We start from the raw sequence: 25,491 nt of genomic DNA, 5'->3' as shown, positions 1-25,491 counted from the left end.
TGGTTAGCTCTCATTTTCAGTAATCAGACAAGTCTTATATGTATGCCCAAGACAGGAGAACTTTCAGTGGGTTTTAAAGGATTTGACTCACCATATGAAGGTGAAAATTCAAGAGGGACACTGGGAAAGGAGGACCTGTACTCTAGAAGTTCCCTAGCTCCAAACTGGAGGCTCTTTCCTGTATTGGGAGTACCTGAAATATCAGTAAAACTCATATTGCTAGACTGGTGCCTGCAGTAGCCCTTATTTCCACACACCTGCTTCTCCCAGGTTCTTTGAAAACTTACAGTTAACTTGGCAGCCACAGTTCCCACAAAATGGACACATGAGAGGCTAACCCCAGGCAGCTTTGTCCAGTAATAGTGGCCACTGTCTATGAAAGGCCAGATTGGCATGGAGCACTGGTCTGCTGTTGTAGCTCTACTGACTGAGGAAGTCTGCTTTGCTGAGGTCTGCATCTGCTTTAGAGGACTCAGGAGATTGTGTTTGGTGCATGGGAGCTAAGGCAGGTTACCTAGCAGGACAGCAGGTAGATGGGCCTAAGGATGGCCCCCTAGCAGTACTCATCTATAGTGCCTAGGATCCGAAAACAAGGTGTGAGTGTGGTATGGTCAGCCCCTCCATATATGGTGTGGCAGGGGGAAGATGATGATGGAGATTTTTGTCTAATGAACTTGTATCCCAAACCTTGATAGACTCACTTATTTGTTCCATTAGCATTTTTATAGATTCCCTAGGATTTTCTATGTGGATCTGTAGCTAAAGATATTTTTACTTCTTCCTATCTATATTCTTTTTCTTTGTATTGCCTTACTGCACCAGCTAGTAACTCCAGCACAGTGTTGTACAGATATGATGAGAGTGGACATCCTTGCCTTTTCCCCAATTATTGAATATTAAGTATGATGTTAGATATATTTTATCAGATTGAAGGAATTCATTCTACTGCTAATCTGTCAAAAATTGTGTCATGAATGAATGTTGGATTTTCTTGGGCTTTTTCTGTGTATTTTAAAAAAGATTATTTATTTGAGAGAGAGAAAATGCAAGCATGAGCAGGGAAGAGGAGCAGAGGGAGAGGGAGAAGCAGACTCTGCACTGAGCAGGGAGCCCAATGTGAGGCTTGATCTCAGGATCTCGAGATCATGACCTGAGCTAAAGGCAGATGCTTAACAAACTGAGCCACCCACGCACCACTTTTTCTGTACATTTTGACATGATCATATGGTATATTATTTTTAGTTTGTTAATATGTTGAATTACACTGATTTCTGAATGTTAAACCAACTCTGAATTTCTGAAATAAACCTCCCTTGGTCATGACTTATTATTCTTTTTATATATTCTTGAATTCAGTTTGCTAAAATTTTTCTGAAGAATGGTCTCTATTGTTCTTTTTTTGTAACATTTTTGTCTGGTTTGCTATCAAGGTAATGTTGGTCTTATAACATGAGTTGAGAAGAATTCCCTCGTTGTAAATTTTGGAAAGAGTCTATATTAAATCAGTATTATTTCTTTTTAAATGTTTGATAGAATTCACCAGTGAAAAAATCTGGAAATGGAAATTTCTTTGAAGTAATATATTTAATTTGAAATTTTATTTGATAAGTATGTATCTTTTTAGAGTTACTATTTCTTCCTGAGGCAATTTTGGTAATTTCTATCTTTCATCAAATGCATCTTTTTTTTTTTCCTTAAGTGGTTGAATGTATTGGCAATAGAGTTGTTCATAATATTCTCCCATTATCATCTTATGTCTGTAAGATTTGTAGTGAAGTCTCCTTTTAAATCTTTTTTATCTGATTTTGGTGACTTGTGTCTTTTTTTTTCTCTTGACCGGTCTACTTAGATGTTTATGGATCTTATTGGTCTTTTCAGAAAAAAAAATTGGTTTTATTGGTTTTCCTATTGATTTTTATCTGTTTCTGTTTCTTTGATTTTTATTCTCATCTTAATTTTTTTCCTTTATTTTGCTTACTTTGGGCTTGCTTTGCTTTACTTCCAAGACGGAAGCTTAAATACTTGATTTTTTACTAGTCTTCTTTTAATATGTACACTATAAGTTTTTCTCTAAGCACTATATTAGCTGCATCCTACAGATTTTGATGTTGTGTTTTTATTTCAATTCAGTTTTAAATATTTTCTAATTTACTTTGTGATTTTTTTGCTTTGAACCATTGAATATTGGAAGTATATTGGAAGTTGTTTAATTTCCAAATATGTGGGAATTTTCCAAATATATTTTGTTGATATTTAGTTTAATTTCACTTTGGTCAGAACATATAATCAGTATCATTATAATTTTTTAAATTTTTTGACACTTGTTTTATGGCCCAGGATATAGTCTCTCTTAGTGAATGTCCCATATACACTCAGGTGCATAAAGAATGTACTGCTCTTGGTGAATGGAATGTTCTATTTATATCAATTAGGACAAGTTGGTTTATATGATTGTTCAAATTTTCTATATCCTTTCTGATATTTTGTGTACTTATTTCAATTCCTGAGAGTAAACTGTTGAAATTTGCAACTATAATTGTAGATTATTTGTCCTTTTCAATTCTATCTGTTTTTGTTTCATATATTTTGAAGTTTGTTTTTAGTTACATACACATTTAGGATTGCTTTTCTGTTCTTGATGAATTTGGCCCTTTATTATATTGGTTATATGGTATATTCTTTGTTCTGCAGTTTGAGATTCATATAGCGTTTAACTTTTAATTAATGTCTGCATAGTGTTTCTTTTTTCTATCCTTTTCTTTTTTTAAAATTTAAATTCAATTAATTAACATATATTGTTTTATTTGTTTCAGGCATACAGGTCTGTGACTCGTCAGTCTTATTTAATACCTAATGCTCGTTACAACACATTATCCTCCCCAGTGTCCATCCCCAATTAACCATCTCCCTAATCCCTTCCCCTGCAGCAACCCACAGTTTGTTTCCTATGGTTAAGAGCCTCTTATGGTTTGTCTCCTTGTCTGGTTTCTGTTTTCAACCTGTGTGTATCTCTATAGGTAAACTGTGTTGTAGATGGAATAGGGTCAGTCTTGATTTTTTTCCATCTAATCTGAGCATCTTTGCTTTGTAATTTTGAATGTTTAAACCATTTACATTTAATGTAATTACTGAGGTTGGGTTTAAGTTTATCATATTGTCATTTGTTTTCTATTTGTTTTATTAGTTATTCTTTTTCCCTTGTTTCAATTTTCAATTGGTTTATATTAGTATTGTCATTTTTTTAAAGATTTTATTTAATTATTTAACAGAGAGAACACAAGCAGGGGGAGCAGCAGGCAGAGGAAGAGGGAGAAGCAGACTCCCCACTGAGCAGGGAACCTGATGTGGGGCTTGATCCCAGGACCCCAGGATCATGACCTGAGCTGCTTCACTGACTGAGCCACCCAGGCACCCCAGTATTGTCATGATTTCATTTTATCTTCATCATTTACTTTTTTTTTTTTTTTGAAGAAAAATATTTTTGGGCCTTTATTTTCAATAACTCAGGAAACACTGTTTACATAAAAACCTGTAGGTAGTCTCTCATTAGAAGTTAACTTCATATTAACCAAGAGATACAGTACTGTTTTTGGAACCTCTAAATCATTCTGAATCTGATCATTCCTAATTTTCACAGAGATTATAGGAAGAGAATGCCTGTCAAATGTAAGGAAAAGGATAAAAGATTGAAGCCAGGTGAACTGCAATTTTTCATCCTTTCTTCTGTTACAGTCACTTCATGAAGAAAAACATCTAAGCACTTCAGTTGAATTTAAGTCCACGGTGCTGAAGTCACTTCCAAACATTTAAAATTAGCAAAGCATTAAAATGAGGGCTTTGAGGGCTTGCTTCAGAAAGGAGGGCAGCCAGATACTCAATGAGGGCTTTGAGGAAAGCTTTTATAGAATTCAAGTTTCAAGGCTAGAAAAAATAATCAAATTTACAAATTAGCTTATTCAAAAAAATTTTTTTAATGAACCCATCAAAGGCATTCTTTATTTTTGTTACAGTATTTTTGATCTCTTGCATTTCTTTTTAGTTCCTTCTTGGAATTTCCAACCCTCTGCATAAATTAATAGGTTTTATTTTTTAAAGTAATTTTAAGTGCACAGCAAAATTGGTGGAAAGTACAGAATTTTCCCATATACACATTCCCCCATGCAAGCATAGTCTTTCTCTCTATCAATATCCTATTCAAAGTATTACATTTGTTACAACTGATCAACCTTTATCAATACAATATTATTACCTGAAGTCCATAGTTTACATTCAGATTAACTCTTGATGTATATTTTATGGGTTTTCACAAGTGTGTAATGACAGGTACCCACCATTTTGTATCATAAAATATATTTTCACTGTCCTAAAAATTCTCTGTGCTCTGCCCATTCATTCCTCCCTTCCCTCAATCCGTAATAACCACTGATATGTATTTTTAAATCAAAGTGTTGTTGACATATAATATTGTGGGAGGCCACGGTAGGCTTGAGATGAGAACCAAACCAGGCCCTGACTTGGGCCTCCTTTAAAGGCTGAACAGCCAAACAAAAGGCGTAGGTCGATAAAGTTGAGTAGCACTGAGAAAGGGTCTGTGCTCTGTGTTGTGCGCTCGCCTACGTGACTTCCCACACATTTGCTAGTCAGATAGAGACGATTTGGTCGGGGTCAGAAATTCTTGGCTGGTCCTTGCTGTCCTTGCACGGGCTATAGACTACACCACCGTAAGACTCTGCTGTGCTTGCATAAACTATGTCTTAAGTGGCCTTGAAGTCAGTACATCTGGCACTAGAGGGTCTGCTACTGGTGCTTGGGAAATAGATAATGGGAAAGCTTGAAGGATTTTCTGTGCATGTTGCAAACTCTTTAGTAATCAGCTAAAAATAGATACTTTCTTATGATTGTTTCTGTTAGCTATATAATGCCTTGCTGCCTTGAATAAAATTGGCACTATTGGACATCCTCCTTGGTGCTCTTCCTGCCCCCATCTCTTTGTCTCTTAATTTCTTTTCAGCATCCTCTTACCCTCTCAACCCTGGTCGATTTGTTGTGCTGGCCGCGACATAATATTAGTTTGAGGTGTACAAAATAGAAATTCAATATTTATACTCATTACACAATGATCACTGTGATAAACCTAGCAACCATCTGTCACCATGAGATGACAAAAAATTTCCACATTTTTGCCAATTCTTCTTGTTTCTTGTGTTGTTGATTTTAGCCATTCTGACAAGATGTGAGGTGTGAGGTAATATATCATTGTAGTTTTGATTTGCATTTCCCTGATGATGAGTGATGTTGAGTGTCTTTTCATGTGTCTGTTGCCCACCTGTATGTTCTTCTTTGGAGAAATGTCTGTTCATGTCTTCTGCCCATTTTTTCACTGAGTTATTTATTTTTTGGGAGTCGAGTCTAATAAGTTCTTCATATATTTTGAATATTAGCACTTTATCAAATATGTCATTTGCAAATATCTTCTCCCATCTGTGGGCTACCTTTTTTTTTTTTTTAAGATTTTATTTATTTATTTGACAGAGAGAGATCACAAGTAGGCAGAGAGAGAGAGAGAGGGGAAGCAGGCTCCCCGCTGAGCAGAGAGCCGATGCGGGGCTCTATCCCAGGACCCTGAGATCATGACCTGAGCTGAAGGCAGAGGCTTAACCTACTGAGCCACTGTGGGCTACCTTTTAATATTATTGACTGTTTCCTTCACTGTGCAGAGATTTTTATTTTTATTAAATCCCAGTAGTTTATTTTTGCTTTTGTTTCCCTTGCCTTAGGAGAACTATTCAGAAAAAGTTGCAAGGGCCAATGTCAAAGTTGCCTGGTGCTCTCTGAATTTATTTTTGTGTATGGTGTAAGAATATGGTCCAGTTTCATTCTTTTGCATGTTTCTGTCCAGTTTTCTCAGTACCACATGTTGAAGAGACTGTCTTTTCCCCACTGGATATTTCCTGCTGTGTTGAGGTTTAATTGACCATATAGTTTTAGATTTATTTTGGGTTTTCTATTCTGTTTCATGATCTATGTGTCTGTTTTTTTGGCTATTACCATATTGTTTTGATCACTATGGCTTTTTTAAAAATTAACATACAATGTATTATTTGTCCCAGGGGTACAGGTCTTCAGTTATCAGGCTTACACATTTCATAGCACTCCATAGCACATACCCTCCCCAATGTCCATAACCCAGCCACCCCATCCCTACCCCCATCCCCCAGCAACCCTCAGTTTGCTTCGTGAGATTAAAAGTCTCTTATGGTTTGTCTCCCTCCCAATCCTATCTTGTTTCATTTTTTTCCCTCCCTACTCCCCATGAGCCCCTGCCCTGCCTCTCAAATTCCTCATATCAGAGAGATCATATGATAATTGTCTTTCTCTGATTGACTTATTTCACTTAGCATAACCCCCTCTAGTTCCATCCACATCATTCCAAATGGCAAGATTTTGGGTTTTTTGATGGCTGCCTAGTATTCCATTGTGCACACACACACACACACACACCCCACATCATCTTTATCCATTCATCTGTTGATAGACATCAAAGTTCTTTCCATAGTTTGAGTATTGTGGACATTGCTGCTATAAACATTTGGGTACACATAGCCCTTCACATCACTACATTTGTATCTTTAGGGAAAATACCCAGTGTGCAGTTGCTGGGTCATAGGGTAGCTCCATTTTCAACTTTTTGAGGAAACTCCATACTGTCTTCCAGTCATTATAGCTTTTTAAATATAACTTGAAGTCCAGAATTGTGATGCCTCCAGGTCTGCTTTTCTTTTTCAAGAATGCTTTAGTTATTCAGGCTCTTTTGTGGTTCCATACAAATTTTAGGATTGTTTGTTTTTGTTCTGTAAAAAATGTACATTCACAATGTTGTGCAATCACTACCTTTATCTAGTTCCAAATCATTTTCATAACCCCAAAAGAATATCCATTTGCTGTACCCACTTGCTGTTATTCCCCATTCCCACTCCCTAAAGCTCTTGGTAACTGGCAGAGTGCCCTGTCTTTATGGATTTACCTATTTTGTATATTTCGGATAAAAGGAGTTGCACCATATGTGATCTTTTGTGTCTAGCTTCTCTCACTTCAGTTGTTTTATACACACATGTAGCGAAGGAAGTTAACTGCACTATTTATTATTTCTTGGCTACTGCAGATTAATTTGCTAATAGAATCCTACTGATTTTTGCATATAAAATAGCATGAACTTCTTTTAAAATAAAAGGTGTACTAAACAAAGATGAGGAAAGTTGAAATAATTTTTGGCAATGTTAATAACCCAAAATTTGTGTTAACATTGTTGATTAATATTGTTGATTAGCTGCTAGGAAATGGCTGCACATGTTATTATGAGTACAGTTAATACTGCTCATATTATACAGCCAGAGAAATAATATCTAATTACCATGAGTTTATATAAAGTAACAAAAATAGAGTGAATGATATTACACTAAGGGATCAACAGATAAGTTTTTATTTACAGGAAAGAAAACTTGATACTGATCTGACTTTATAACACTATGAATATTATTACTGAAGATGCTAGCAATTCCTATTAACATGTATATATAACCTTAATTTCAAAAATGTTTTCAAATGGATGGAAAAAGTTTATTTATTTATAAATTCATATAAATCTGCCATTTTAGGGGCTTTAATATGTTCCCAGAAAAGAAAAGCAAATTGACATAATTTTTATACATATTAAATCAATTTTGTCCCTCTACTTGGGAGTTTCATGATAATGAAATGATCAACATGCACATTAGGTCCAACTCTACTTGCTATCATTTATCTGTATTGTTTTAAAAGAAAGCATTAGAAAGAGTTTAATAAACAGGTTTTGCTTCAAATGGCAGACTATTCTAACATGACTCTTACTGATAACTCAGAATTCAGATAGATAAACTGATTTTTTAAAAACTGTTGCACAAGATTTTTAGAACTTTATGGAAGTAGAGCAAACTAGAAAATCAGTAAGTCTGATTCATATTCCAATGTTGCTCCTCTCTTTAGCTAATTGAAGATTGTGGGTGGCTTTTTTTTTTTTTTCCTTTGAAAATGAGTTAAAATTTGAATGCAATATAAGGACATCAGGAAACTTTTTAGCTTGCCTTTGCCTGTAACTATCTATAGAACATCAGAGAAGTTGGGGTGCCTGGCTGGCTCAGTTGGTAAAGCATGTGACTCTTGATCTCAGGGTGGTGAGTTAAAGCCCCATGTTGGGCAGAGACTACTTAAAAAGAAAAAAAAATGCAAAAAAAAAAAAATCCAGAACATTCGAGTAATTTTCTAATTATAAACTCTGGGGAAAGCTATCTATTTCTATTTATTTATGCATTCAATAAATATTAATTGAACATCTAGTATATATAATAGGCTAGTTTGAAATCTAAGGATACAGTGATGACCAGGACAGATAATCCCCTCCACTTAGGGTGCTAACATCCTACTTGGAAGGGGAGAAATAGAAAATAAACCTGTAAACAAATAACAAAACATCAAAGTTTTAAGTTCTATAAAGAAAGTGTGAGATAATGAATTAAAAAATGACAGGGTTGGCACCCTGGGGTGGCTCAGTTCATTGAGCATCTGAATTCAGCTCAGGTCATGATCTCAGGGTCCTAGGATTGAGCCTGGTGTCAGGCTCCCTGCTTAGCAGGGAATCTCTTTGTCCTGCTCCCTCTGCCCCTCCACCTCCCCCTGCTCATGCCTTCTTTTTTTTCAAATAAATAAATAAAATCTTTAAAAAAAATAAATGACAGGTCCAAGGTGCTATAGTAGAGTTGGTGAAGGAAGGCTTTTCTGAGGAAGTAGTTTCTTTTTTTTTTTTTTTTTTCCCAGTGTTCCAAGATTCATTGTTTATGCACCACACCCAGTGCTCCATGCGGTAAGTGCCCTGAGGAAGTAGTTTTTAAACTGACCTGATGAGGAAGCCATTTGGATAACGTGGAAAAGCTCTTCATAAGGAACAATAGCAAATGAAAAAGTCCTGTTGCAAGAACAAGTTTAGAATGTTCAAAGGAACATTGTAAGTAATGGGTAGAGTGTGAGAGTTGTATGACATGAAGCCAGAGAAGTGGGCACAGATCATTTCTACAGACTGGATTTTTAAAAATGGCTTTGTTGAGGAATAGCTGACGTACAATAAATTGCATGTATTTTTTCCCTAGGGCTGCCATAATAAAGTACCACAAACTGAGTGGCTTACGCAGTGGAACTTTATTGTCTCACAGTCATAGGGGCTAGAAGTCTGAGATAAGATGTTAGTAGGGCCAGGCTCCCTCTGAAGGTGCTGGGAAGGGATCTGTTCCAGGTCTGTGTCCTAGTTTCTGATAGTTCTTTGCCTTGTGGCAGCATAATTCCAATCATCACATGGCATTCTCCCTGTCCATGTGTCTGTGTCCAGATTTCCCCTTTTTATAAGGGTACCAATCATCTTGGATTAGGGGACTACCCTACTCCAGAATGACATCTAATTACATCTGTAATGCTCTGGTTTCCCAAATATGGTCACATTCAGAGATATTAGGGGTTAGGACTTTAGCATGTGAAATTTGGGGTACACAATTCAAACCATAACACTGCGTATATTTAAAGGACACAATTTGATGGGTTTTGACATATGTATATGCTATCACAATCAAGATAACATCACAATCAATATAATAAATATATTCATCCCCCCTCAACGTTTCCTCTGCGCCTTTGCAACCTCTCTTTTCTGCTCTTTCTTCCTGTTCCCCATATTAGGCACCCACTAATTTGCTTTTTCTTTTATGATTAATTTGTATTTTCTAGAATTTCCTCTAAACAGAGTCATATGGAGACATACTTTTTTTCTTTTGGGTCTGGCTTTTTCACATAATTATTTTTTGAGATTCATTCATGTTATTACTGTATCGATAGTTTATTCCTATTTATTGAAAAAATATTCCATTGTATGTATATGTCATTATTTTTTATCCCTTTGGATGGACATTAGGGTTGTTTCTAGTTTTTGGCTTTTACAAATAAAGATGTTATGAATGTGTACAAGTCTTTGTAGGAGCATGTCCTTTCATTTCTCTTGGGTAAGTAGCTAAGAGTGTAATGGCTGGGTCATAATATAGGTGAATGTTTAACTTTTTAAGAAATTGCCTATTTGACAAATGACACCATTTCATATTTCCACCAGCAGTGTATGAGAATTTCAGTTGTTCCACATCCTTGCTAACACTTGATATGTCATTTTAAAAATTTTAGACATCCCAAGAATTGTGTGGTAGCACATCACTTAAGTTTTAGTTTGTATATTCTAAGACCCATGATGAACTTTTATTTATTTATTTATTGACATACAATGCAACATTAGTTTCAGGTATACAAAGTGATTTATAGGTATGCTATCCTCACCACAAGTATAGCTATTATTTGTCACCATACAATGCTATTATGATACCATTGATTATTATCTTTTTGTTGTACATTGCATTCCTGTGACTTATTCTATAACTGGAAGCCTGTATCTTCCACTCCCCTTCACTCATTCTGCCTCACACCCCCTACTCCCTGGCAACCATCAGTTTGTTCTCTGTATTTAAGGGTCTTTTTCTGTTTTTTTGTTTGTCTATTCATTTGTTTCATTTTTTATACTCCACATGTAAGTGAAGTTATATGGTTTTTGTCTTTTTCTGTCTGACTTAGGTCACTTCACATAATAACCTCAAAGTCTATCAATGTTGCAAATGGCAAGATCTCTTTCTTTTTAATGGCTGAATATTCCATTGTACATATATACCATATCTTCTTTACCCATTTATCTATCAGTGGACACTTGGGCTGTTTCCATATCTTGGCTATTATAAATAACGTTGCAATAAAGATAGAGGTGCATGTATCTTTTCAAATTAGTGTTTTTTTCTTTTCCTTTAGGTAAATAGTAATGGAATTACTGAATCATGTGGTATATCAATTTTTAATTTTTTGAGGAACCTCTTTATTATTTTTCACAGTGTATAGTTTTTATTGTTTAGTCTGTTAGTATAGTGAATTACATTGATTAAATATAAATTCCTGGAATAAACTCTATTTGGTCATGCTTTATCCTTTTACATATTATTTGATTTGATTTGTTAAAATTTTATGAAGAATTTCATGAAGGCTACTGTCTATGTTTTCCTTTTTTTCCTTGTAATGTCTTTGTCTAGCTTTGGTATCAGGATAATGTCGGCTTCATATAATGTATTGTGATGTACTTCCTTCTCTTCACATTTTTGAAGAATATGAGTTTGTATACAATTGGTAATGTAGTTCTCATCACATGAGTTGAGAAATGTTCCATTGTCTCTTACCTTCTGTATTTCTGTAAATTTTGTTGTATTTCTTTTTTAAAAGTTTTGTGGAGTTTCCCTAGTGAAGTCGTTTGAGCCTGGAATAGTATTTGTGGGAATGTTTTTAACTACAAATTCAATTTCTTTAATAGATAAAGGGCTATTCAAGTTAATATTTTTATTTATTTATTTATTTATTTATTTATTAACATTAGTTTTGGTAGTTCATATCTTTCATAGAATCTGTCAATTTTATCTGAATTGTTGATTTTTTTCTTCATAATACTCCCTTATCATTTTATTTTTTATTTTTATTTTTTTAAGTTTTATTTACCTAATCTCTACATCCAACATGGGGCTCAAACTCATGACCCTGAGATCAAGAATTGCGTTCTTATGACTGAGGCAGCCAGCCCCCTGCCACTTATGATTTTAATACCTGTAGAGTCTGTAGTGATGTCACCTCTCTTATTTCTAACCCTAGTAATAGGTGTTTATCTTTTTCCTTTTCAGTATGGCTAGAGGATTATTGATCTTATTGATCTTCTCAAGTGATTAACTTTTAGTTTCACTATGTTTTCCTACTCTTGTTTTTTATTTAATGGATTTTTCTTTTTGACCTTTATTTCCTTTCCTTTGCTTATTTTGGGCTTATTTTGTTCTTATAGTTCTTAAGATGGAAGCTAAAGTCATTATTTGAGAACATTATCTTTTCTAAGGCATTATCTTCCCAGGCATGCAGTGGTATAAATTTCCCTCTACGTGCTTTACTTGAATATCCCAAATTTTTATGTGTTTTGTTTAATTTTCATTCTATTCAAAATACTTTCTAATTTTCCCTTTAAATGTTTTTTTTCAACCCAGGGGTTATATAGAGTGTGTTATTTATTTTCTAAATATTTGAGGTTATTCTTGATAACTTTTTATTATTGATATGTAATTTAATTCCATTTTTGTCAGAGATTATACTTCGTATGACTTGAATCTTTTTATAAGAATGTGGTTTTTTTGGATGGAATGTTCTACAAATATCAATTAGGAAATGTTGGATAATGTTTAAATCTTTGTCTCTACCTTTTCTAAGGATTTTATTTATTTATTTGACAGAGAGCACAAGTAGGGGGAGCAGCAGGCAGAGGGAAAGGGAGAATCAGGCTCCTCGCAGAGCAGGGAGCCCGATGCGGGGCTCAATCCCAGGACTCTGGGCTGACCATGACCTGAGCTGAATGCAGATGCTTAATGACTGAACCACCCAGGCATCCCTAAATCTTCTCTATCTTTAGTAAATTTCTATCTATCTTATCTATCAGCTGTTCTTATCTATCAACTGTTGAGAGAGGGGTGTTGAAATTTCCATTTACAATTATGGATTTGCAAATTTCTCTTTGAAGTGCTATCAGTGTTTCATGTAATTTGAAGGTTTGTTACTACATGCCCTCTAGATAGATTGGCTTCTTTATCATTTTCAAATGACCCTTTTAAAACACCCTGGTAATAGTATTTGAAATATTGTATTAATATCATATAATATATATTACTATATTAGTAATATAGTAATATATTAACAATGATTATAATTAATTATAATTAATAATAATAATTAATAATATAGTAATATATTAACTGGAGTAACTATATTAATATATTACTATATTATATGTAATATATAATATTAACTATATTAATATATACAATATAATATATCAACTATATTAATATGTAATAGTAAGTATATTAATATATATAGTATAGTAATATATTAATATAGTTACTCCAGCTTTCTTTTGATTGATGCTAGTATAGTATATCATTTTATATTCTTTTAACTTGTAACCTTGTTTATTCATGTTTAAAGTAATTTTGTTATAGGTGGCATGTAATTGAGTAGGGTTTTTTCCCCTCCACTCTGACAGTCTATGCCTTTTAATTGATGTGTTTAAAACATGTGTTAATTTGCTGAGTGAGAAATTACCACAAACAACAATTTAAAACATAAATTTATAATCTCATAGTTTACATGGATCACTTGTCTGGTGCATCCTACCTGGGCTCTATGCTCAGGGCTTCACAAAGCTGACATCAAGTTGCCAGTAGGCTGCATCGTTCACCTGGAGGCTTGATTATGGAAAGATCTGCTTCCAAGCTCCCTCAAGTTGTAGGTATAATTCAGTTCCTAGAAACTGTATGAGTTAAGTTCTCTTTTTCTGGCTTATCATCAGGGGTCACTCCCAGCTCCTTGAGGCCACTCTAAGGTCCTTGTCATTTGGCGCTCTCTTCAACATGACAGTTTGCTTCTTCAAGTGTAAGAGGAGAGCATCTGCTATCTCTTTGAGTCTTTTTGACTTTTTCAGTTTCTGATCTTTTAAAAGAGCCTACCCATATTCAAGGGGAGGGAAACATACAAAGTATACATAATAGGAGTCATGAATCTCAGGGGCTTTCTGAAATTCTGCCTACCACAGACTATTTAAGTTAATGCAGTTATTGATATGGTTGGATTTAAATTTATCATCTTGTTTTCTATTTGACCCATCTGTTTTGTTGTTGCTGTTACCTTTTCCTTCTTTTTATGACTTCTTTTGGATTGAGCATGTTTTATAACTCAATTTTATTTACTTTGTTGGCTTAATACTTATAATTCTTTGTTATTTTAATAGTTTAAGTGTTATGTCTTCATTGATCTTTAACTTAATCTTAGCCTACCTTCAGGTGATATTATATCATTTTACATGGGTTATAAGAACATTATAACATTTTTGCCTCTTGGCCATTGTGCTATTATTATTATGTAATTTACTTTTTCATATATTATGACCCCTATAGTATTGTTATTTTTTCCATAAACATTCAATTATCTTTTAAAGATATGTAAATAATGATATAAAAATCTTTTACCCATGTAATTACCATTTCCAGTGCTCTTTATTCTTTTGTCTAGGTTTCCATCTGGTATCATTTCCTTCTGCTTATGTTGCAGATCTGTTGGTGATAAACTCTTTCAGATTGTGATTGTGAATGTCTGGGAAAGTGTCTATTTTCCATTCATTTTTGAAAGATATTTTTGCTGACTTAAGAATTCTGTGTTGATAGTTGTTTTTTTTCTTTTTCTTTCAGTACTTTAAAGATGATGGTCCACTGCCTTTTAGTTTGACTTAATTGTTTCAGTGAGAAATCTCCTGTCACTATCTTTGTTCTACTCTGCATTATGTGTCTTTTTCTCTGGATGCTTTTAAGATTTTTCTCTTTTTTACTGGCTGTAAGCAATTTAATTACAGTGTGTCTTGGTTTGATTTTCTTCACATTTTTAATGTTTAGGGCTCACTGGTCTTTTTGAATCTGTAGATTTATAGTTTTGATCATGTTTGTAAACTTTTTTGACCATTATATCTTCAAATTTTGTGTGTTGTTTTTTTTTTTTTCTGTATCCCTTACCTTCAGGAGTCCAACTATATATATTCTGGGGATCTTGAAGTTGTTCCACAACTGAATCTTTACTGTTCATTTTTTTTTTCTCTGTGTATTTTATTTAGAAGAGTTTGAATTGCTATGTCTTTAGCTTTACTAATTTTTTTCTTAGCAATGTCTCCTCTACTGTCAACTCATTTAAATGTATTTTCCATCACAACCATTGTTTTCATTTTTAAAAGTTCAGTTTGGGGGCACCTGGGTGGCTCAGTCGGTTAAGCGGCTGCCGTCAGCTCAGATCATGATCCCAAGGTTCTGCGATCGAGTCCCACATCATTTTCCCTGCTCAGCAGAGAGCCTGTTTCTCCCTCTCCCTCTGCCTGCCTCTCTGCCTACTTGTGTTCTACTTATCTGTCAAGTAAATAAATAAAATCTTTAAAAAAATAAATAAAAGTTCAATTTGGGTCTTTTATATCTCCATGTTTCTATATGCTTAATCTTTCCTCTAACTACTTGAATATATGGAAATTAGTTATAATATCTTTTCCTTAACTTTATATATTGAAGAATAATTGACAAAATAATTATATATGTTAAAATTATACAACATGATGATCTTACACACACACACACACACACATTGTGGAATAATTACCAAGATCCAGATAATTAATACAACCATCATCTAACATAGTGAAGTCTTTTTTTATTATGTATTGAGAATGCTTAACACCCACTATCAGCAACTTTCAAGTATTTACAATACTGTATTATTAGCTATACCCATTATGCTGTAATGGAGACCCTCTGAAATTATTCTTCTTATAATTGAAACTTCATACACTTTGACCTACATATCCCCATTTCTCTCTATCCTCAGCTCCTGGAAACCACCATTTTATTCTATTTCTATGAAATTGGCTTCTTTTTTCTTTTTAGATTCCGCATATAAGTGATACCATACAGGATTTGTCTTTGTCTGGCTTATTTCACTTAGCATAAGATCTTCCAGGTTCATCCATATTGTTAAAACGACAGGATTTTCCTCTATTTTATGGCTGAATAATATTCTACTGCATACATATACACCACATCTCCTTTATCTGTTATATGTTGACAAACACCTAGGTTGTTTTCGTATCTTGGCTATTGTGAATAATACTTCCCTGAACATGGAAGTATAGATATTTCTTTGAGATACTGATTTCATTTCCTTTGGATTTATATCCAGAACTAGGATTAATGTATCACACGCTAGTTCTACTTTTAACTTTCTAATAAACCACCATTCTGTTTTCCATAGTGGTTACACCCATTTATATTCTAACAATATTTAAGGATTTTCTCTTCTTCATCCTTGCTAACATTTTTTATCTCTTGTCTTTTGGATGCAATAGCTCTTCTTACAGGTATGGAGTGATATTTCACAGTTTTGATTTGCATTTCCTAATGATTAGTGATATTGAGTACATTTTCGTGTACCTATTGGTGGCCATCTGTATGCCCTCTTTGGAAAAATGTCTATTCAGGTCATTTGCCTATTTTTAAATAATATTATTTGCTTTTTGCTATTTAGTTGTATGAGTTTATATATACATTGGATATTACCTCCTTAACAGATACCTGAGTTGCAAATATCTTCCCCCATTCTGTAGGTTCCCTTTTCAATTTATTGACTGTTTCATTTACTTTGCAGAAGTTTTAAAAATTTGGTAGAGTCCTACTTATTTAGTTCAGCTTTTGTTACCTATGCTTTTGGAGTCAGATCCAAAAGATCATAGCTAAGACATGTATCAAAGAGCTTTTTCCTATCTTTTCTTCCATGAATTCTAGTTTCAGGTCTTACATTTAAATTTTAATCCATTCTGGATAAGGAAGATGTGGTCCATATACACTATGGAGTATTATGCCTCCATGAGAAAGGATGAATACCCAACTTTTGTAGCAACATGGACGGGACTGGAAGAGATTATGCTGAGTGAAATAAGTCAAGCAGGGAGAGTCAATTATCATATGGTTTCACTTATTTGTGGAGCATAACAAATAGCATGGAGGACATGGGGAGTTAGGAGAAGGCATTTGGGGGAAATTGGAAGGGTGAACAATGAGAGACTATGGACTCTGAAAAACAATCTGAAGGGTTTGAAGAGGTGGGGGGGTGGGAGGTTGGGGGAACCAGGTGGTGGGTATTAGGGCACGGACTGCATGGAGCACTGGGTGTGGTACAAAAACAATACTGTTATGCTGAAAATAAATTTTAAAAATGATTAAAAAAATACATAGATATTATCACAATGAAAAAAATAAATTTTAATCCATTCTGAGTTAATTTTTTTGAATAGTATAAGATAGGATCCAGCTTCATTTCTTTGTATGTGGCTATCCTATTTTTTTCAGTATCATTTATTCAAGAGACTATCCTTTTTCTATTGTGTGTTCTTGCCTCCTTGTCAAGGATTAGTTGACCATATACATGTGGGTTTATTTCTGGGCTCCCTGTTCCGTTCCACTGTTATATGTGCTTTTTAAAAAATATCTGTATCATATTGTTTTGATTACTGTATCTTTGTAATATAGTTTGAAATCAATATGTGTGATGCCTATAGCTTTGTTTCTCTTTCTCAAAATTGCTTTAGTGTTTCAGTTTTTTGTGGTTTTGTACAAATTTTAGGATCATTTCTATTTCTGTGAAAAGTGCCATTGGAATTTTGACACAGACTGCATTGATTTTGTAGAATAATTTGGGTAAATGGACATTTTAACACCATTATTTCTTCTAATCCATGAACACAGGATTGTTCCATTAATTTGTGACTTCTTCATTTGCTTTCATCAGTGTCTTATAGTTTCTAGCATATAGGTCTTTCACCTCCATGTTTGAATTTATTCCTAAGTATTTTGTTATTGTTTGATGCTATTTTAAATGGAATTGCTTTCTTAATTTTTATTTCAGAGAGTTTATTATTAGTGTATAGAAATGCAAGTGACTTGTGTGTGTTGATTTTATATGTGGCAAATTTACTGAATTCATTATTCTAATACATTTTTGGTAGAGACTTTAGGATTTTCTATATATTAGATTATGTCATCTGCAAACAGGTAATTTTATTTCTTCTTTTCTGACTTGGATGTCTTTATTTTTTTTCTCTTTACTACTTGCTGTGGCTAAGACTTCCAGTACTTTATTGACTTGACAATAATGTTTTCGATGTTTTATCTCTGATCTTAGAGGAAAGGTTTTTAACTTTTTAACCATTGAGCATGATGTTAGCAGTGGGTTTGTGATAAATGACCTTTATTATGTTGAAATGCATTCCTTCTATACCTAATTTGTTGAGAGTTTATATCATGAAAGAATGTTGAATTTTGTCAAATTGCTTTTTCTGCTTCTATTGAGATGATCATGTGATTTTTAGCCTTCATTTTGTTAATAGATTAACACTGATTGATTTGTATATGTTAAACCATCCTTACATCCCAAGGATAAATTGCACTTGATCATGGTGTATAATCCTTTCAATGTGCTCTTTAATTTGGTTTGCTAACATTTCTTTGAGGATTTTTGCATCTTTGTTAATCAGGGATGTTGATTTATCATTTTCTTGTCTTATGGTGTCCTTGTCTAGATTGGTATCAGGGTAGTGTTGGTTATGAGGAGAATTTGAGAAGAATTGATATTAATTCTTCTTTACATATTTGGTAGAATTCACCAATGAAGCCATCTGGGCTTTTATCATTGGGAGATTTTCGATTACTGATTCCATTTCCTTATTTGTTATTGGTATGTTCAGATTTTCTATTACTGTATACTGTATACTGTAACTTGTATGTTTCCAGTAATTTATCCATTTCTTCCAGGTTATCTGATTTGTTGGTTTGTAATTATTCAACCTGTCTCTTGTGGTCTTTTGCATTTCCGTTGTCAGTTATAATGTCTCCTCTTTCATTTGTAATTACTGTTTTGTTTGTTTGTTTTTGTAATTACTGTTTGTGTCATCTCTCTTTTTTTCTTGGTGAGCCTAGTTAAGGGTTTGTCAATTTTGTTTGTTTTCAAAAACTCAATTCTCAAGTTTCATTGATTTCCTTTTTTTTTTTTTTAAGATATAATTTATTTATTTGACAGAGACACAGCCAGAGAGGGAACACAAGCAGGGGGATTGGGAGAGGGAGAAGCAGGCTTCCTGCTGAACAGGGAGACTGACCAGGGGGTGAATCCCAGGACCCTGAGATCATGACCTGAGCTAAAGGCTTAACAACTGTGCCACCAGGGGCTCAATTTCATTGATTTCTATTGTTTTTCTTTTTCTTTTTTTTTCTTCTAGTCTCTATTTCATTTATTTCTGCTCTAAAACTTATTATTTTCTTCCTTCTAGCTTTGGGTTTTGTTCTTCTTTTTTTAGTTCCTTGGGGTATAGTTGTAAGTTGTGTATTTAATATCTTTTCGTTAATGTAGGCATTTATCACTATAACTTTCCTCTTAGAACTACTTTTGCTGTATCCAGAAGACTTTTTTTTGTAGAAATGATACAGTTTTATAATTTTCCCTGTTGCTTCTTAATCCACTGAAAATAATTTCATAATATAATATTTTTGGCATCTTCTCTGTTACTTTCTTTGATTTCTATTTCTTTAGGCAACAATGGCTTGATCTTTAGTAACAAACTTTCACTTGTTGAACTACAAAGGAAAGCTTGTACCGTGAAAGGTCCCAAATTGGTCTGTGCTTACAAACTTCACTGATAACTGCTTGCAGATTTGCAGCTATCTAGTCACTTGGCATATCCAGTGTTGCTATTTTGGTCTCGAGAAAGTTCTCCCTTTCTTCATCTACCTTAATTTCATGTCCTGTTTTAAATAATTCAAGCATTTTGGGGATGTCACAGCCAATGGAATTTCGAGTTAGTTTTAGAAATCTTTTTTTCAGCTTTTCCTTTAATGGATTAATCTTGGGCATTATTTCTGGAACAGCTACACAAAAGTCTGATTGAATTTCATCATCTAAAATCTTCTGAATCAGATTAATTCCTCCTGCAAATGCAGCTCCATGTTCTTCTGCTATTTTAATCTCTGATGCATTCCCTGTAAATACAGAACTTTATTGATTTCTGAAACGAATGGGTATGGCAAATGAAGAACACTGGCAAATGGCTCCACTTTTTTCTTCTTCTCCAGTGCCATATCCAGTGTCAAATCAAGATAAACCCCCTTGCTTTGGATTAGTAAAGTCTGGAATTTGAAATTTCTTAAGTAACTGAATAGCTTTCTCCACCTCATATATCTGTCTTGGATATAAGCGCTTTAAGTAGACATCATCTTCAGGTTTACCTTCCATAAAGGAGTATGACTTTATTTTTTCAATCTCATCTTTTTTCTCATCTGATACTTTGTCTTTCACGCATTTTTTTGTTTTCTTTGCAGGCTTTGTAGCAGCAGCAAAATGTCTGCTGGGCCCCTGAACGTATACAGAACAAGGAGAAAAAGTGTCCGATAAGCCATCTTGGAAAGACTATGCTTTTGATGATGTATCAAGACTCTACCGAGGCATCTTACAGTGACCACCATGTTGACCATTCTGGATTGTGTTCTGTATCCAGTAAATTTTGATATGTTGTGTTTTCATTTTCATTTGTTTAAAGATTTTTTTCACTTATTTGACCAATTGGCAGTTCAGGAGTGTATGGTTTCATTTCCACTTGTTTGTGAATTTTCCAGCTTTTCTCCTATTACTGATTTCTAGTGGGCAGAAAAGATGTTTGTTATGATTTCAGTCTTCTTAAATTAGCTAACACTTGTTTTGTGACATAACATATGTTCTATCCTGGAGAATGTTCTGCACGTGGTTGAGAAGAATGTGTATTCTCCTGCTGTTGAATGGAATATATATATATATATATCTATATATATATAGATATATCTATCTATCTATCTATCTATCTATCTGTTAGGTCTGTTTTGTCCAGCTTATAGTTCAAGTCCATTATTTCTGTATTGATTTTCTGTCTGGATGATCTATCCATTTTTGAAAGTGGGGTATTTAAATTTCCTATTATCACTGTATTGCTATTTGTTTCATTTTGTTTTATTAACATATAATGTATTCTTTGTTTCAGGGATACAGGTCTGTGATTCCTCAGTCATACACAATTCACAGCACTCACCACAGCACATACCCTTCCCTATGTCCATCACTCTGCCACTGCACCCCTCCCGCCCCACCTTTACTCCAGCAATACTCAGTTTGTTTCCTGAGATTAAGAATCTCTTATGGTTTTGCCTTGTTTCATTTTTCCCTCCCTTTCCCTATGATCCTCTGTCTTGTTTCTCAAATTCCTCATATCAGTGAGATCATATGATAATCTTTCTCTGACTGACTTATTTTGCTTAGCATAATACCCTCTGGTTCCATCCATGTTGTTGCAAATGGCAAGATTTCATTTTTTGATGGCTGCATAATATTCCATTGTATGTATATATGTGTGTGTATATATGTGTATGTATATATATACATATACACCACATCTTCTTTATCCATTCATCTGCTGATGGACATCTAGGCTTTTTTCATAGTTTGACTATTATGGACATTGCTGCTATAAATATTGGGGTGCCCATGCCCTTTCAGATCACTACATTTGTATCTTTGGGGTAAATACCCAGTAGTGCAATTGCTGGGTCATAGGGTAGCTCCATTTTCCACTTTTTGAGGAACCTCCATACTGTTTTCCAGAATGGCTGCACCAGCTTGCGTTCCTACCAATAGTGTAGGAGGGTTCCCCTTTCTCTGCATCTTCACCAGCATCTGTTGTTTCCTGACTTGTTAATTTTAACCATTCTAACTAGTGTGAGGTGGTGTCTCATTGTGGTTTTGATTTGTATTTCCCTGATGCCTAGTGATGTGGAGCACTTTTTCATGTGTCTGTTGGCCATTTGGCTGTCTTCTTTGCAGAAATGTCTGTTCATGTCTTCTCCCTATTTCTTGATTGGATTATTTGTTCTTTGGGTGTTGAGTTTGATAAGTTTGTTATAGACTTTGGATACTAGCCCTTTATGTATGTCATTTGTAAATATCATCTCCCATTCTGTCAGCTGTCTTTTGGTTTTGTTGACTGTTTCCTTTGCTGTTCAGAAGCTTTTGATCTTGAGGAAATCTCAATAGTTCATTTTTGCCCTTGCTTCCCTTGCTTATGGTGATGTTTCTAGGAAGAAGTTGCTGTGGCTAAGGCTGAAGAGGTTGCTGCCTGTGTTCTCCTCAAGGATTTTGATGCCTTCAAGTATTATTGTTTATTTTTGCCTTCAGATCTGTTCTTTGTTGTTTAATGTATTTAGGTACTCTGATGCTGGATGCATATATATTTACAATTGTTATATAGTTTTGATTGACCCCTTTATCATCACATAATGACCTTCTTTGTTTCTTGTTATAGTTTTGACTTAAAGTTTACTTTTTCTGACACAAGTATAGCTACTCCTGCTCTCTTTTGGTTTTCATTTGCATGGACTGTCTTTTTCCATCCCTTCATTTTTAGCCTATGAATCTCCTTAAAGCTTAAGTGAGTCTCTTATAGGCAGCATATCATTGGTCTTTTTCTTCTTCTTTTTTTTTTTTTTCCATTCAGCTACTCTATGTCTTTTAATTGGAGAATTTAAACCATTTAGATTTACAGTGATTATTGATAGATAAGCACTTACTATCTCCACTTTGTTAATTGTTTTCTCATTTAGTTCTTTTTCTGTCCCCCTTTTCTTCTCTTGTCATCTTTGTTTGTGAATTGGTGATTTTTTATAGTGGTATGCTTTGGTTCTTTTCTTTTTATTATTTTTATATCTATTACTGGTTTTGTGATTACCGTGACACTTATATAAAATATCCAATATTTATAGTTGTCTTTTTAAGCTGACAACTTTACTTCATTTGCATAAAAAGTTCTGCATATTTACTGACTTACCTCATTTTATGTTTTGGTGCCCCAATTTATATATTGTGTATCCATTAACAAAATTTTTTTCAGCAGTTCTCTTCTAACTTACATACTAGAGTTCAATATGACTTACAGATTCTTCAATTCCAGAACCCTTGTTTTGTTATTTTCTATTATTTCTGTGTCTTTGTTAAACTTCTTGCTTTTTCATGAATTCATTGAATTGCCTACATTCCCTTGAATCTTCCTGAGTCTCCTTAAAATAATTATTTTGGATTGTTTTTCAGGTAACTCCCAAATTTCTATTTCTTTGGGATTAGTTACTAGAAAATTTTGTATTCCTTTAGTAGAGTCATGTTTTGATTTTTGTTTGTTTGTTTGTTTATTTTGTTTCTTTTGATCTACTAATTCTGTTATCTGTACCATTTCTGGGTCAATTTCAATTAATTAATTTCCTTTTCATTATGAATTGTGTTTTCTTGCTACTTTGCCTGACTACTAACTTTTTAAATAAATGCCACATATTGGAGATTATACCTCCTTTGGTTCCAAATATTGTTGCATTCCTATAAATATTCTTCAGCTTTGTTCACTGATGGTTATTACTTGCAAACAGTTGATCCTTTTAGTTCTTGTTTTTAAGCATTTTTGGGCAGCATTTAGTTTAGGGCTAATTTTCCCCTAATTGATGCAAAACCCTTCTGAGGATACTACCTGATTTCCCATGAATTAGGAGATTTTTCACTGTTGCTGGTAGATACAAGCATTGTGCCTATCCCTGTGTGAATCCCAGGACTGTTCTCTTTAATCTTTTTAGATATTTCTTTTCCTAGCCTCATCTGATTTTCTCACATGCATGAGTTTTTCATTTTCAGCTGAATACTGAAGAGATCCTCTGCAGATCTCCAGAATTCTGTGTGTAGTTCTCTCTCCAATATTTCTCCCTGTGAACTCTTAAGACCTTGGATTCCATGGACTCCCAAGTCCATCTCCTCAATTTAGGGATAGTTCTGTCCTCAGCCATGCATAGTACATCTCCCTCTACCACCTGCCAGAAACTTTCTTCAGGCAGTAAGCTGTAGTTCTCTTGTTTGTTTCCTGTCTCTCTGGAAGCACTTTTGTTGTTGTTGCTGCCTAATGTCCACTGTATGTAAAGCATTGTTTCATATATTTTGTCCTGCTTACAGTTATCTTAGATGAGATAGTAAATCTGGGCCAGAGGTGAAAGTTCAGTCTGCCTGGATTGTTTTAAAAGTATGAGATCCTATACATGATATTCCCTTTAAAAGAAAATAATTATCTAAATATATGATATATATTAATAGTTTTTAAAAGTAATAGGCCAAGTTTATATCAGTTCTGTTATATGTATATATATTTCTCAGGGGTATGTATGTAAATGTGCTAGTAACTGAGTTCCTGAATCAATAATTTGTACAACAGAGGTACTACTTCTACTAGAAACAAACATCTAATGTTCCCAGTTATTGTACTCTTTTTTTAAATTAACATATAGTGTATTATTTGTTTCAGGGGTACAGGTCTGTGAGTCATCAGTCTTACACAATTTACAGCACTCACCATAGCACATACTCTCCCCAGTGTCCATCACCCAGCCACCCCATCCCTTCTACCTCCCTCCCCTCCAGCAACCCTCATTTTTTTCCTGTATACTCCTGTCTTAACATGCTTGGAATCACATGAAGCAGGTTAAGTTTGGTATCTTTATTTCCACTTTTCCTTTTTTCAGAGTTTTTCTCTTGCTACAAGGTAACTTATATTTCTGAGATTTGGAGACCTCTGGAATGAGTATTCCTGGTACATATACCAGATTCTGCCTTGATCTCTCCATGTCACCTCCAGGGAGACTCATCTAACCATCTTTCATTTTTTTCATTAACTTTTGATAAAGACTAGGATAAATCAAAATCAATGGGGTTGTCAATAATCAAGAATAATACTTATAATTTATTGAGTATCTTCCATGTGGCAGAGGTTCTATTATTTTCCCTAATTCTTTTAATACCACTAACCATGAGGAAGGCCTTGGGGAATCAAGAGAGGACTTTCCAGAAGGTCTGCTTTCTCAGTAAACTAATGAAGGATGAGTAGGAATTAGGTGAGATGAGGCATGGAGTGGGGCATCAGGCAGATGTTCTAGACAGAGAGAATGGCATATGAAAGGGCTTGGAGGCAAGAAAGAAAGTGGCAAATTTGAGGAATTCCATCTTGTTTGGCTGAAGAACCTAAAAAGTGGAGGGAGGGTGGCGAAGATAGGGGGAAGGGTAACAGATAAAATCAGAGAGGTAAGATGTATTCCAAGGGATTTGTAAATGATACTAAGGAGTTTGGACTTTTTTCTGAGGGCAGTGGAAAATTCTTATTGAACTTTTGTCATATTACATTGCACAGAGAGGAAAATGGATTGAAAGAAGTAAAACTGAGTTATAGCCGTGGAAATGGAGAAAAGTGTATGTTGTTTTAAAAAATTCAGTAATTATTTATTCATGTACTCCCTCAGCAATTTACATATTAAACATATATAATGATGGTCTGTTACATACTAGGCTTTCTGACTAAATAGTTACTAAACAAATAAGTGTTGAATTATTAAATTAGCTATCACTTATTAAGTACTTATTATATGCAAATGCTGTGTTAAGTGTTTTACATAGACGCTGATACTACCTTTAAATAGGTGACAAAACTGAAATAAAGTTCAAATATGCTAATGTCAGAGTAGATGGCAGAGTCAGGATTTGATTTCAGATCAGTTTGACATCTTGTCAGATTTGGTCATTTACTTACATGACTGTTCTTTCACACATATAAATTGTATTTATTATTTT

At 34.2% G+C, this 25,491-nt stretch overlaps 1 pseudogene; it reads right to left on the bottom strand.

The window, feature by feature from the left end:
• Positions 1-19,321: 19,321 nt before the first annotated feature.
• On the bottom strand, positions 19,322-20,285 carry LOC116881475 (annotated as a pseudogene).
• Between the last annotated feature and the right edge of the window lie 5,206 nt (positions 20,286-25,491).

This window comes from Lontra canadensis, unplaced genomic scaffold (assembly GCF_010015895.1).
Source record: "Lontra canadensis isolate GAN:19392208 unplaced genomic scaffold, GSC_riverotter_1.0 scaffold75, whole genome shotgun sequence".
NCBI lineage: Eukaryota > Metazoa > Chordata > Mammalia > Carnivora > Mustelidae > Lontra > Lontra canadensis.
This window is presented reverse-complemented; position numbering and strand designations above follow the sequence as displayed.